The sequence below is a fragment of the Dermacentor andersoni genome, chromosome 3 (genome assembly GCF_023375885.2).
Source record: "Dermacentor andersoni chromosome 3, qqDerAnde1_hic_scaffold, whole genome shotgun sequence".
Classification (NCBI taxonomy): domain Eukaryota; kingdom Metazoa; phylum Arthropoda; class Arachnida; order Ixodida; family Ixodidae; genus Dermacentor; species Dermacentor andersoni.
The window spans coordinates 56,600,524-56,615,585 of record NC_092816.1 but is presented as its reverse complement, the minus strand read 5'-3'; the positions used below and the strand labels follow the sequence as shown (position 1 = coordinate 56,615,585).

Genomic DNA, 15,062 nt, shown 5'->3' with positions numbered 1-15,062 from the left:
GCTTCGTCTAAAACGTGGATATGGCTACGCAAATAACGCGTTCTCAAAGTAAAATCTTCATAAAATGTTTCCATTCACGCATATTACATCTTTACTTACCTACAATGCATGACCAAGCGAAGAAAAGCAAGAACAGACGACCAACTGTTTCAAAGCGAGCGCGAACCTTGTCGTCTGTCCTCCAACTTTAGCGGCCCGCTGATACTTTTTACGTAACATATAGTCGTACGTGCAATAACAAGTTCTCATAGTTAAACAAAACATGTTTTCGCGTAATAATAAAGCTAAAACAGCTTTTCACGGGTTGTTCTAGTAGAAAATGAATCATTGTGACAGACGGAACGGTACTTGCCAAGCGCGTCTTCAAGGTGTCCTGTCTCTACGAGAACGATGCCAATCCGAATCCACAATATACCGGCATTCCCATGCACACCACAGCGCAGCAGCGCCAGATTTCCCTCTAGGTAATGTAGTGAGAAACTCTATGGTCATTTCTTTACCACTAGTGTCTCGCACTAGAGGTAAAAAATCAAGCAGCGCGGAAATACGTCTCCATCTACATGCTCTTTACATGAGAAGAAAAACGAAATAAGAGAAAGAAAAGCGGAAGTTCGTCCACGTCAGAGGGAAACGAACAATTTCGAACGAAGATGTATGACCAGTACTGCCGTTTCTCGCAACAAGGACGTAAGAGCTCTTCCGTTCGACGATCTCTTGTGACGGGGCACGCTTTTGCGCCGCTTGGAAAATTGCTAGTGAAGCCACCCCTTTCCCCAGACGAGGGCCGCGTAAGCCCCCGCTCGAAGAACTTAATCCCTGTGCATGCACCCGCTACAGCAGAGGATCCTCGTGGGCTTTAGAACAAAGCCGCAGGCATCGTGCGCGTTTCGTTCTCTCCATAGTTAGAAGGGATTTATGATTGTTGACCTCGGCACAAGTGCTCCTCGAGGGAACTCGGGCGAACTGCATGGGGAGACAATGCATGGGTAGCAGCGATCTATATGCGAAGAGGACACGTAGAAAAAGAAAAGAAGTCTCGTTTTTTGTTTTCCCCCTCTCTATATTGTCATAAACATCCGTGCCGTCTGACGTCGCGGTGATATGAAGCTCGATTCTTCTTCGTTTGTTTCTTTGAACTTTTTCTTCCGCCATTAAAAGCAGGAGCGGTTGCACACTCGACCTATGCGAAGAAAATCTGTAAAGAAAGTGAGAGCGCAGTTCACCGCGCCGTGGCCTACAGCGTCTTCTTGCGTTTCGGAAAAGCGTTTCGCCGCTCAAAGTACGACCAAGAATTCCGAGCAAATCGAGCAGACGGGGCCCGTTCGAACGCTGTGTGACGTACTCGTTCGGTCGTTGATTTCATTCTGTTTTGTCTCTCTTGAGGACGCGACATCATAAGCCGTCCGTTCTTCGGTTCAAACTCTTCGCCGCACTGCTTCTCTCTAGAAGGCGTGCCCTTGCGCCTCGCGCAGCAAATCGTCTGTCTCCATTCGCAATGACGTCATGTTCTCAATGAGCCGCAATGTGGAGGATGGAATATGGGAGGATGCGGGGGGGGGGGGGGCGTTGAATCTCCAGAAGTTTTCGCTGGTCGGCCCCGGGGCGACTGCGCTTTGGCGTCACAAAATAAGCGCGGTGACGTCACGTCCGGTAAGACGCTAAGGAGAGAAGAAGGAGCGCGATTCGTCCTTTCACTGTGTAGATGAAAACAGAACAAAAGAAAGGAAAAAAGCATTAAGCGAGTGCGTAAGGCTCGCGTCTGAGCGCCTTGATAAAAGAAGTGGTGCCGACAGAGGCAGCCTGTTGAGCAGGACCGGACGTGGATCAGACCGGACGGACTGAGCAACCATCGGGCATCGGCCACGGCGAAGGTGAGTGCTTTGTCTTACTCGCTGTTGGATGCGAAAAGCCGGTTTAGCAAGGGAGTTTCGGAAACATGAGATACGTGCCAACGTGACAAATCATAGATTTAAAGATCAATACTTATACTTAGCGAATCATGACTTATATACATTGCTGGAGTCCAGTATTTCAAACAACCGGATTCGACAAGAGTCTGCCGCGAGGAATGACATCGAACTGCACTAAATAAGTGTGGCCTGCGCCGTGTACCATTTACTTCCTCGACTATACATTCCAGTTTGTTCCATTTGTGATTAGCTGAACTTTATTTTTTTTTTGGGGGGGGGGGGGATTATGTTTCTGTGTCATGGTTTGTAGTTCGCGACCGCTAGGGACGCGGCTGTTTCATGTGTACGGGCTATAGTTTGACGGAGTAGCTTATGTATTAGCCGCTGCTGCTTGTAAGCAAGGAAAACGATGGAGCATATTTCATTGAGTGTCGTTCCCTTTTGCCACAAGTGGACGAGAGAAGCACGGATGCTCAAGCGCCTGAATTTAAGAAAGCTGCAAATGGTGAAATTTATATGCAGGGGCATAAAAAGAAAGGCAAGGAGATGGCTGGTCGATTGTGAAGAAGGGCGACAAAACTGACCTGTCAGTGTGCGAAGCAAATTTCGATCGCATCAGTTTTTTTCTTTTATGGCACGGAGACACCTGTTACCTCAATACAAAGGAACAGGTACCCATCAATGCGGAGCTCACAAGACTGATGAATATCGTAAGGGCCTCCTTAAATCCATGGACTCTAAAGCGAAACATCAAATCAGTTTAGACTAATAAAACATTGTTTGAGAACACTGCAGGCAGTCATATCAAAATGACAGTTTGATTATTAGATGAGAAAATCAAGGTAGAAGTATCAGTATTTGAATTTCGCGCCGAAACCCCGACGCCGGTACGTCAGTGAGACGTCAGGAATGCCAAAATATGTTTTCGCATTTTGGCCGCGTTGGCTGAGTAAAGGTTCCCGAAACTTGCCATATTTAATATTTGGCTCCTTTAGAACACAATGTAGTCAATCTGTACCGCTATATAATTAAGTAGGCCCTAGAAGGTGCCATCAAAATCCATGACGTCACAGCGACCAGGAGCGGGAACTTCAAGGAGGCGTCGCCACTCGTCTTTCGTCCTTGCGCTTTTTCTAGCTTACCAAGCGTCTTATTGTAGTAAGAGTGGTGTTTTTGGTGTCCTAGAGAGGTAATTTACTGATGCAGAAGAAATCATTTTTCTCTTTAGTGTCCCTTTAAAATTGCTCCCGTAACACCAGACAAAGTGCTGAGCACTCCTCGGGTAAAGCGTCGTGCGGACCTCGAAATTTATTGCCATTCTCCATACGTTACGAGAGCCTACCTCTTTCATCCAAAGCGGTAATCGAACTGATAACGCCCAAGTGCTGTGCGTTTCGCGGGGGCAATGTGGTCGGCATGAACGCTATCCCGCATTCCACAAAGGTTGAACAGGCTATGATTTTCTTGTAGGTATGGATAGAGGGCTGACCGCACTGCCTGTGACCACTGCTACGACGGGGAAACGATCGCTCATATTCCGTGTACCTGAGAGAGAGAGTGCTCAGAGACAGCCATTCTCCTCTGTGTGGGACGACTATAGACCCTGTCAGAACATATGATCCTCCCTCGTTAACGTCACCCACCGCATCATCAGAATACCGCACTAGCGCTACCAAGCTTTCCGCGATAAAACTGCTTGTGTGAACGCCGATGACACTTATTGAATAAAAGGATGCGTAATGCAGATCAACTTGATCCGTCAACGTTGTACCGCGGGGTTTGTAACACCAGCCGATCCTGCAGCCAGTGTAATCAAAAGGCCTATCCAACCAAAAGGCGAAGGTGGGCCTATCTTGATAACAGTGCACAGCGCGGGCCGATCCGAGAGGCCTTCCAACCAAAGGCAGTAAAAGAGAACAGTCACGTTCTCCACATGTAGAACGTGATATCCCGTGTGAGCATTCGAAGTTTTCTAGCGGCGTATGTCCTGGAGAACGGTATAGACTCGCCTTTGCCGCTTTGAAGAGCCGACCGAGCAGCGTTATCGGCGTGTTCCTTACCTATGAAGCCGCAGTGACTTGGAAGCCATTGAAATGTCACGTGGTGTCCTTTCAGAGCCAAATTACGGATTAGTTCTCTAATCTCAAACACCAGTTGTTCGTGTGGTCCACGCCGCAGAGCTGATAGCAAAGACTGCAGTGCTGACTACGAGTCACCGAATATCGACCAACCTCGAGGTTGTTCTTGGCTGACGAGACGAAGTGCAGCGCGAAGAGCTGCAAGTTCCGCAGCTGCCGATGTCGTTGGGTGACACGTCTTGAAGCTGATGGTGGTGGCTACCCGCTGGGAAAATCACGGCTCCAGAGGCACACCGGAGAGTTGCTGATCCATCAGTATAAAATGTACGTGGTTGGCTTACCTCTCGTGCAAAACGAGTAGAGATAGTTGTTTAAGAGCAGGTGAAGACAGCTCAGATATTCAGGAACACCGAATTAGAAAAAAAAGAAAGTCGGTGTTCCTGAAATCGCAGTAGTGGTCTTAGCAAAATTTCACATCTCGTCGTGCACAGTGCGCATCTCTTGCTCCAGTGTTAGTCTTTCATTGCGATAGCAATCACGTGGACACTCCAGGCCCATTACTGGGGGTGGGGGGGGGGGGGGGCATTCTACTCTGGCGGCTTCGCGTATGGCACAGCCGCGCGAGGCCTTATCTTGAAAGCGATCTGCGATGGGGAAAGTCCGCCGATTGATGATAGCTTCGTGCGCGCTGTATTCTCGCCGCTTAGTTCGCGGTTGAAGCGAGAGGCAGCACGAAGGTCAATTTTGCTCGCTGCTGCTGCCGCGCTTCGTCACTCCGGCGTCTTGACAGGGAATTTACGCCGTCATCGAGGCGAGATGTGTTAATGTTTGCTTGTGCGCGCGTGGCGCCATGCTTGTTAATTGAGTTGACGAATGTGTACGAGTTTACACGGCCGTTAAAGCTACTCTTCTTACTTCGTATAGCTGTTTACTAATTTGCTATCGCAATGGATGCTTCGCCTTTCGGGCGAAACTGCGGCTTCTTTTTTTTTCTTGGTATTCACAATGCAAGCGGAGCGTCTTCGGAAGGCATAAGGATAGAGTGATTGTATTTTACGTCCCAGAGCAACGCTCACTCTGTGAGAAACGCCGTAGAGGAGGTCTCCGGAATAATTTTGACCGCACAAGGTGTATTAAAGCGCGCCCAAGTTTACGTACGCGAGCGATTTCGCATTTTGCCCACATCGAAAGACGGCCTCCGAGCTGCTACGTGCTCTCCTGCTGCTGCGTTTTGTTTTGGCATATGTCTCCGCCTGGACGATAAGCCGGCCGTGCGAACGCGGTGTATCACTCCAGAAAGAGCTCGCACTCCGGATAGCCTTACCGCGGTTGCGGAGTGGCGGCCAGTGATTGTCTAGGCGTGTTTTACTATGAAGCGCACCCGAGAATTCGCAGGGAATGTATATATCGCTGTCTTCTCGGTGAGCCAATCACGGTGTACGAAGCGACGGGTCATGGAGCCGATGGACCTTCCGATCCTCGTTTACACGATTGACTGCCCGTGAATCAAGCGTCCTATACCGCTTTATGGACGAGCGTTATCTGCAGGCAACACATCAGAAGAATACTTCTTTTTTTCTCGCCCATTTTTGTCTTTGAGTACAGAGATGTTGACGAAGTGTCTTTAACCGGTGCTAAATGACGGGCAGCGAGCGTCACTCGTTGGATTAGAGCCGGAACAGACACAGGACGAGGAAGAAGTGTGGCGCGCGACTCACTTTCGTTTGGAAATTGTATTTCTTGATTTTAAATTCCTTTATCTGCAAATTAACTATAGCTTTCTTCTCATTCATACAATCTTTTTCTTCTACCACGCTCTAATATTCAAAGTTTTACCTTGCTTTTGCAAACATTTTTTTAAAAACACTTGTAAGATTACCCTGTTGACCAATCTGCCGTAGTGGGTATGAGCAATTGCTGGAAAACAATAACCAAAAGAGCATGGTCAGAGGAGAAAGACCGACGCAATGATAACGCAGGCTGCAGTGGTACCGCAAAGTTAATGCAGATGAAATACAGTGTGCACCTCTATTTCGCATATGTTGAAAACTCTCCGTGCAAGTTCTAAGCGATGCCGTACGCGGTTTCGGATGAAGCTCGTTTTCAGTGCCATGCCTGGTGTTGCCCACATATTGCTGAAAAAGCTTCCGCAAAATACGTTTATTTTCGTTGAATGTCCTTATTCAAGTTGAACGTTATCGATAAAAATAAACGTTTTCCTCGGATATTTTTATGTATATGTAAATATATTCATGTATATCCCCCTTTAGAGATATAGGCACTCGAGCAGCATTAATCAGTTATCAAACAGCTTCGGGTTAGGAGACGCGAGCTTCACCCAAGCGTTCGGGGAAGCAACATCCACTGTGAGCCCTTCGTGCCCTTTGGTGCTCGCTTTGGCTTCTTGTGTAAGATCGGAGCCTTGCGTTCCACAATGATTGGATGCGTTTTGCGTCCCCTAATAGAAAGCTGTCTATTAGAACAACGGGTTATGCGCACTTCTTCGGTCGACTTGACTGCTCAAATTTCCGCAGTTGCTTTAGGATAAACAAGCTTGCTTCTCTACTGGCGAGAGCTGTAATTGTCACTCCATGTTGGAACGACTAAAGACGTTAAGAAGTTACTCCTTTAATGGACGCTATGTGTTAAATGTTGTATAACTGTAGCGGGACTAAAGTAAGAACAGAGAGACCGACGTATGTGCGGGATACCCGATAAGACGCTATACCTACTTTGTTTCTTTGAAGCAGTCCGCAGGTCGAGCTAACCCCATGCACAGGAGCTTTGTAAGCGTCACAACTAACAGCGGTGCGCAAGAAAACCAGATTACCCAAAATAGACAACTATCAATAAAGTAGGGTTCCCTCTCTGTCAAGTGGAGAGAAGGCGCACTCACTTGTACACTTGCGGACCAATTTACTTTGATCGACCCCTTTAGCAAAGCGTTAGCATTCCGTAGGTACACGGACACCACCGACAGCGCATGCGCAGGGTATTCCGCGCCTTCGAAATCGAGGGCAAAGGGTAACGCCATGCTAAAATACGAAAATTCGATGCTTGTGGGCAATTTCTCCTTCGTGTTGCTTTCTTCATTTTGCATTGATAGAGAGAGAGAGAGAGAGAGAGAGAGGAGGGAGGAAAGACAGGGAGGGTAACCAGACTGAATCCAGTTCGCTACCCTACGCGCTATACAGGTCGGTATGTCATGCTCTCATGGCGTTTTGCGAGCTAGTGCAGAAGAAACTGTTCCGCAACCTCCGCCATTTGTTCTTTATTGAGAAACCATTACGTGTTTACGTAATGAAGTTGCGATTACGTGTTTTGAGCAAGCGATGAAGATAGGAAGAGAACGACCACAAATAAAACGCGCTGTCACCAGTCGCCATCCTTATTTTCGGCCCTTCGAGGCCGCGGTCGGGGCCACGGGGTGGCGCGGGAGGGGCGCTTTATAAATGGGCGAGGAATCTAATCGGCGCGCCGTTGCCGCCCGTGGCCCGAACGAGAATATGGAGGCGCGCCAGACGAAAGAGAACACGCCAAGACACGAAATGCGGGAGAGGGCCGAGGAGTGTTCGTCCTCATCCCAGCCAGCGGCTCTCGTCTTGCGACCGTAATAGGGCGCGGGAGGAACCGGGGGAGGTGTCGTCGGGCGCCTCGATAAGATCCACGCACGATCTGCCACGCACCTTACGCGCGCGCTCGCAGTCGAACCACGCAGCAGCTGCGTACGCCGCACGGCCCAGTCAGCGGCCGCTAACTGCTCTTCCACGGGAATGTCGCGTGTTCCCCTCGGATCTTGCTCCCCCGCGAGAGACAAGAAACAGGAAGAGAGCGCGGCACGTGCTGCGAAGTGGATTCCGCCGCTAGGCGGCGCGGGCTTCTGTAAGGTCCTTAGATGAAACCAAGTTTTGAGTTGCTGCGCGCGCGGGGAAAATTGCGCCTCTCGGATGTGTCGGTCCTTCGGATCATTATTAAATCGCGCGCTAGTAGTTCTTCCTCTGTGTGTGCGTGTCTTCCTTGCGATGCCCTCCTTCTCACGGAAAGAGAAGTGCTCGGCAAGTCGCGCGGCGGAGGGATTTAACGTTGGGCCGGTAGCGAAAGGGTGGACGGCTGTCGGCTGGCCGGCACGGCAGAGATTGGCGAACTGCTGTGAACTCGATCTTCACGGTATCGTGGCCGCTTTTATCGAACGAATTTGGAAAGAGAGTGAGCCGGCCTGTTGGCGCGGCTGCGGTCAGCCGCGAACGGTCGTATCAGCGTTGGACGAGGCGACGAAGCATCTGCGTGAGGCTTCAACGAAAAGCAGGGTGTCGTCGCTGCTGAAATGTTGGCATGCGGAGGTCGGCACGTGGCCTCGGGGGCCCGCTATTGTCAGGAACTGTGGCGAGGTTGAGAGAGAAAAAAAGAGAGGAGAAAACGAGGTACCTCACGCACTCTCGAAATAGCTTTTTTCTTGAATTCAGAGTCACTCAAAACTTGGATTCATCTAAGGACCTTACAGAAGCCCGCGCCGCCTAGCGGCGGAATCCACTTCGCAGCACGTGCCGCGCTCTCTTCCTGTTTCTTACACCGCACTAGAGCCACCGCGTTGTCACATGTTTTCCACTTTAGGATCCGGAGAACGTGCGAGGAATCGGCACGCCAAGAATCAAGGAAACAAGAAATAAATAGGAGAGGGCATTACCTAACAAAATTTAAGCCAGAATGAGTCGGCGGAACACGCGATCACGTAACGCCAAGCTTTAGAGCGCAGCTCCTAGGCGCCCGTTCCTGCGTTGAATGTCGGTGACCCTCGTAACCGAACGAACGATCACGGTGAATGATGAAAGAGCCAACGCGGAGCGCAGTGGGTGAGAATGATGGCGATAGCGAAGAGAGCGCGAGGAGGAAAGCGGAGGAGGAGGGTATTGCGAAAGCTTGAGAAGAAAAGCGTAGTGCCGCGCAAGACGGGCTCAGCGGTGATGATGGCTACGAGATGACGCCAGAGCAGCGCGCGTCAGACATGGAAACAACGCGCTGCATGAGCGGAGGTCTGTCTGCGGCGGCTGCCGCGAATCACGCCTAGGCGTCACCCACGCGCTGCCTCTCGCGATCTCCCGATTAGCGAGGCAGTCGCGCCACACTTCGCTCCGTTTGCAGCGTGCCGCACGAGACAGATGGTCCGTGCCAGCCAATATATCGCGAAATGAAAACACGTGTCGAGCTGCGCTCAAATTTCGCATTAAGGAGTATCGTAATCGGTGCTTTTTTTTTACTTCTTCCATCGCAGCGCTAAGCGCGCTCAGCGCATGCTGTTCCGAAAAGACAACAAGCGCGGCAGTAACGTACGGCTGTCTCACTCGCCCGTTGCCTCGAAGAAAATAAACGTATACGTTGAAATAAACGACCGAAGTTGCACGAGCGTATCGGTATAAATATGATGGCAAAGCACCAGCACGAGCGCACGTCTATTAAGACGTACCGGAAACCAAGCTCCATTGGGCCGAGTCCTTCGAGCGCAGGGTCACCTGTTGCGCCAACTTTTTTGAGATAGAAAAAGGGGAATGGCTTCACGGAGAATTGGCTTGCGAAGGCCGGCTGCGTGACGTAATGCTCCCTTCTAGTTTATTTCTAGTTTACTTACTGCCTCCATGGGTATTGCCATATGCATTGCTTTTGCTTGCTTCCGGCAACTGCCATTGGAGGGCGCCACGATACAAGCAAAATTGAATGTCTCGATTCGAGCATTGCCGTGAGCATGGCCGTGAAAGAGGAAGTGGTACTGGTCACCCTTGGCAAAGTGGTAGGCACAGAGAATTTGAACACATCTGCCGTCGTGGGTACAGAGTAGGCAGGGCACGAAAAGAAAACGTGGAATATGTGTTTTGAATAAAACAGTAATTATAAAAAGCATAACTCATTGGTTTAGGGAAGATTAACATGACCTAAACTCCATCTCACAAGTAGTTTGTTGCACTCTAGATGATGCAGGATTCCTTAGCCGAATGAAGCCCGAATGCACCTCGAAATGTGTTCATCCGCGCCGAGTCATCTGTTCACCGCCACAGTAATTTGCTTCATGCGATGTGCATGCGCAAAGGTCGTAACATGTCACGTATCGCTGTCACGTATTGCTCTAACGTATCATGTACAAAGCGAAAATAAAGCTATATAATCCCGTCAATATGCAGATGGTAACGCCCGGAACTGTACAAGATTCCCCTGCGCAAGGATATTGCCTGTGTACGCTTCGTTCTTCCGGCAGTGCTGCAAACGACTTGTGAGATGGAGCAGGAGCGTATTCAATCGTTTCGAATACACCTAATCTAGAAAATGGTACCCGAGCACCTCTTGCTAGAAATTGAATTGTCGCATCTAGCCGCTGATTCGAGATACATGTCATGGGACTACCGGTGGCAACAGGAAACCTAGAAATATTAGACAGTGCCGCCTACACCTCCGAAGCTAGTTTACCCCTAAGTGAGATGTAAAAATTCCATAGATTTTTCTAGAATTTTCGCGAAATGTGGCTGTTCAGTTTGTCAATGTCATTGATGTAAATTTTATAGTGTGAATATATTTCTAATCTCACTTGACAACAATCAAATAACGAAGTCGGCAGACTCAGGCTGAAATGAGGTATCAGTGAAACAAAATTCTTATTTTTGTGCTAACAACACAGCCTTCCGCGTGAGGTCAGTTTCACGGAAGACGACGTCAGCACGCACATACTTTCGTGTTGTCCAAAGTTGTTTTGCATCAAGAGCTAAGTGCCAAGATTACACGGAGCCTTATTCAAATTGTAAAGAAGATGGGCGTGTAAGGGTTGTAGAGGTCGATCCCACCGCTGGCATCCGTTGTCAGGGTTCTCGGACGTAGGGAGGAACTTGGGGGGACAGGACTAGGCGAGCAGGATTTATTTACATATATTTGCATTAGAACAAAGAGGTACATTCGAAAGTCTAGCGTGACTCCCAAATGGAGCACGCAAGACGAAACATACAGCATACGAGCACGAAGCTCCAAACACACTGCTTGTCGAGCACGATCACAGAGCACACTAGCACACTGACGAGCACAGCCTAGCAGCCGACGATCAGCTGCTTATAAACACTCCGTTTTCCCTAGATCCCTAGATGAGGGAAAAAGCAGTTCACCGCCAATTCGTAGCGTCCAACGTCATCGAAGTTGACCCGCCTTTTTGGAGAAGGAGGGCTCACACACACACGTACGCACTTTGGATTCCCAGAACCCGAGTTGAGCGCGTCCTCGTTGCCAGGTGGTCACGCCTGACCCCAGCCGGCGCCGCTAAATTCCAGAGCTGCCTTTCTCCTGTAGTCGCCACGAGTGTCAGCAGACTGCGCCGAATCCTGGGGCCCGAGGAAAACGCACCGCAAAGCACCCTTTTGTTAGGGAAGCTCTTCTTGCTGCAGAGAGACCATGAAAACCCGGCAAATCAACCAACAATACACGGGGCGGCAAACGTGGCCAGCCCTGCTGCCGTCGCCGATTCTCTGAACGAGGTGCATGGTGGATTAACGCTGCCGTAGTCTCTGAAGGAAGTTCATGGTCGGTCAGCGCTGTCGTCCTCGCCGGTTCTCTGAAGGGCGCCACCACCGCGGGTCGATCGAAGCACGTGCAGTGGGCTGAAATAGCTTTGCAGAGCAGTACCCCTGCAGACCGATCGTAACAGGCGTCAGGCCTCCCTTACAGAACGTAACAGTGTAGAGACAACGTGCCACTTCACGAACCAACGTAACATATGTGAAAAATCTTTTTGTTTGTTATTGCAAGCAGTGTACTGACGTAGCACCGCCAAACTCACGTATGCATGGCAGCGAAGATACGCGGCTAATTTTTGTCTTTACTCCGAAACGAACCTAGCCCAAACAAATGACCACTAGTCCAAGGTTGCTTTGCCTATGGGTGGTTCCCGGCATAGAGCTTCATACAATAATTACTAGAGGGAACTCTGGTGCTGCGATCGTTCAGCCGTCATGGGAATGATGGCAAGTGTAGCAGAATCGACATTTGGGCAAGTTGGTACTGTTTGAACATCTTTAAGGGGCAACGCAAGGCGACAAGGACAGAAGGCAGGAAACAAAGGACAGCGCTAAACTCACAACTAACTTTATTAGAAGGCACACGCAAAGTTAAGTACTACAACCTGTGTCCACGTGCTCTTCCATCGATGGCGCCCTTTTCAGTGCACAAGCAAACAGCAATACACCCTAATCTAATGCTACACTATGAAGCGGTTTAAAAATGCAAATTTGCGGTCATGCAAATTTAATGAAAGCGTGCTTACACAACGCCATCCTTTTTTTTTTTTTCTGACATGGTAAGCCTCAATAATCTCCCTCGAAATCTGATTGCTACGTATGGAAAGTATTGTGGTGTCTTCATAGGTTGGAGTAAAGCCATGCTCAGAGCAATGAAGCGCGACATGTGAGCAGGCATTACCTGCTAGCGAGCGCCTATGCTCTGACAGTCTAATGTTCAGGCATCGAACTGTTTGGCCGATGTAGACGTGACCGCAGGAAAATGTGAGCTCGTAAAGAATACCCACGCCACAGCGCACAGGCGGGGACGTGTGCTTAACACTGCAGCCTTTCCCAGCAAGAGTGGAGACAACCTGTGCCAACTTCCTATCAATCTTACTGCAAATTTTGATCGTCTTGTTAGGGGCAGAAAAAGGAACCTTTACACCAAACCTGCTTGCCTGCTACATTCCTGAGGCTGTGTGATAGTTTATGTGCATATGAAATTACAGCTACTTTTCTTTTCTTCTTGTCGGCAGGCTTTGGATTATTCGTTCTTGGGGGCGCTCCTAATTTTTTTACACGCATAACAAGCTTCTGCACGGTCATGCGAATGGCATCCTCCCGAAGACCTGCCGCTCTCAAACGCTCCAGTTGTTTTAAAATACTCTGAGAAGTCTGGTGAAAACAAGACTTCGAAAGTGCGGAAAGTAGAACAGAAAAAGCAATACCATTCTTTACCACCATCGGTTGTGCGGAGTTAAAATTTAAAACTGTTTCTTCTGACATGGTATGGCATATACATAAATATATGCGGAACCTCACGGCGACGCCGACGGCAAAAGTTAGCTTGGAGTGTCGATATAATGGTTATCGCATCAAAACAAGATGACGATTTAGCAACGCGGAAGCATTGTATGCCCCCATCACGCTAAAAACCATCGTAGTCGGCGGCGGGACCGGATGATGGCACGAAAAGTGGCCGATGGCGCAAAGAGTAACAAGACGTAAAAAAAATGCTCGTATTGAGATCAACTTTCTCAGGAAGGTTCCTGTAAACAAGTTAAATATTGTAGGCATTTGAAAAGGAAATTTGGTACATGTCGGTCTAGGTGGGAATCGAACCCGGGCCTCCAGGTTGCGAGACGAGCGCGCTTCCCCGATGCCACTGCGGCTCTATGGGTGTGGTTGAGTGCCGGTGCGTGCGTCATTGCACACGTCACGTCGCAACGATCTGGCTGACTAAAGGTATGGCCTACTGCGTGCGTCATTGGGCACGTGACGGTGCAGCCAATGGGGAGGAGGAGGTGGCCCCACGTCATGCGTATCTAAAATGAGTGTATAAAATAAAAAAAAAAGCATTACCGTCCACTTGAACGACGCCGAACGGTCCTTCGAGTTATGAACTCACTCCTCGCGGTTATTGTGACTCGGTGGTCGAAGACGAGAGACGGGACTCTTGAAGCACACGAAGAGGAGACGAAAAGCTTTGTACAATATTTACATATAGCAGGTAATAGCATACAAGTAGCGGAGCCGAAGAGCACGCCAGACCGACGGGCTGGCTGGTGGCGACTCTCCAAATAACAATGGGCCGGTCGGCAGGACGAGGCAGGACCGGTTCTGACGTCAACCGCGTCGTTTCCTCTTTCGTCGAAGGAGAAGCGCAAGCTGCATAAAGCTGGTCTCCACGGCAAGGTTAAGCAGTTCTGTGGATTTCTGAAGGCTGCCGGCGGATTCGTCGTAGTGCTCTGCCCCCGAACTACTCAGTTCGACCCACGGAAAGGGTTCGGCTGTTTCCTGGAACTCTGCCGGTTGTCACCAAGGGCAACCACTTCAGAAGAACGAGGTGTAGGCACCCAGTGTGTCACAACACGGGCAAGCGAGCGCGTTGAGACGCTGGCGTGTTTTGATTTGGCTTTACCGAGCTGCAGTTAGAACGCAAGCGTGAGCTTAAGCGGACAAGAAACGATTACGACGCTCTCTGTAACGCGAAATTTGAGCGCAGCTCTATTTGTGTTTTCATTTTTTCTTTACAGTGGAGCTGTTAGAACCTCGCTGGGTTTATCTTGACGTGCGCAGCTTCACCGAGCCGGGGGAGAGAGAGCTGAGCGAGAGTGAAAGCAGAGTATAAAAATAGGTTCGAGCAGCATAGCGACGCGGCGAGGCTGTGTGGAGCCTAGCGGGGGAGAAGGAGCGGCGCACACGCGAGCAAGGAACGCGTCCCGGGTTGTTCCGCGTTCCACACATTATTCACAGTATTTACAATAAGTATTGTGAATACGATTGGGGCTAGAACACTACACTGTGGTACGCCTGATGTGACTGATGTTATTCTTGAGACAGCATCTCGTATTTGTACATACTGTGAGCGGTTACTCAAGTAGTCTTTAATCCAGTGAACTATGGGGCCATCTCCAAGTGTTATCTCTAATTTCTTTATTAGTTGTTTATGTGAAACGCGGTCGAATGCTTTAGAAAAATCTAAAAAAAAGTATGATCAATTTGTTTGTGATTATCAATGGGCTGGGCTGCATCATGTAATTAATTTTAAAAGTTGAGTAATTGTTGAAAAACCCTTATGGAAACCTTGCTACGCAGGAGACAAGATATGTTGTTCTTCCAGATATATAGTTATTCAGGGAAAACACGGCGAAGGCGGGAGATCAAAATTCAATATGAGAACAAGGTGAAAGCAGGAGCCAACGTTTCGACAAGTGGACTTGTCTTCTTCAAGGCGACATATGCTTTCCTCGCCACTAGGTGGAGTTCGTCTGTCAATCACGTGTCAACGCCCGTGTGTCAGCCGGCGTGTCAACGGTGTGCACAGTAGC

The 15,062-nt window shown here is 49.3% G+C and overlaps 1 protein-coding gene across 1 annotated transcript in view; it reads left to right on the top strand.

The window, feature by feature from the left end:
- Positions 1-1,785: 1,785 nt before the first annotated feature.
- Positions 1,786-15,062, top strand: part of LOC126547702 (uncharacterized) — a 52,331-nt gene continuing 39,054 nt past the window's right edge. The window contains exon 1 of the mRNA XM_055063241.2: positions 1,786-1,871. The gene's annotated coding sequence lies outside the window, so the exon portion shown is untranslated. The remainder of the gene's footprint in view (positions 1,872-15,062) is intronic.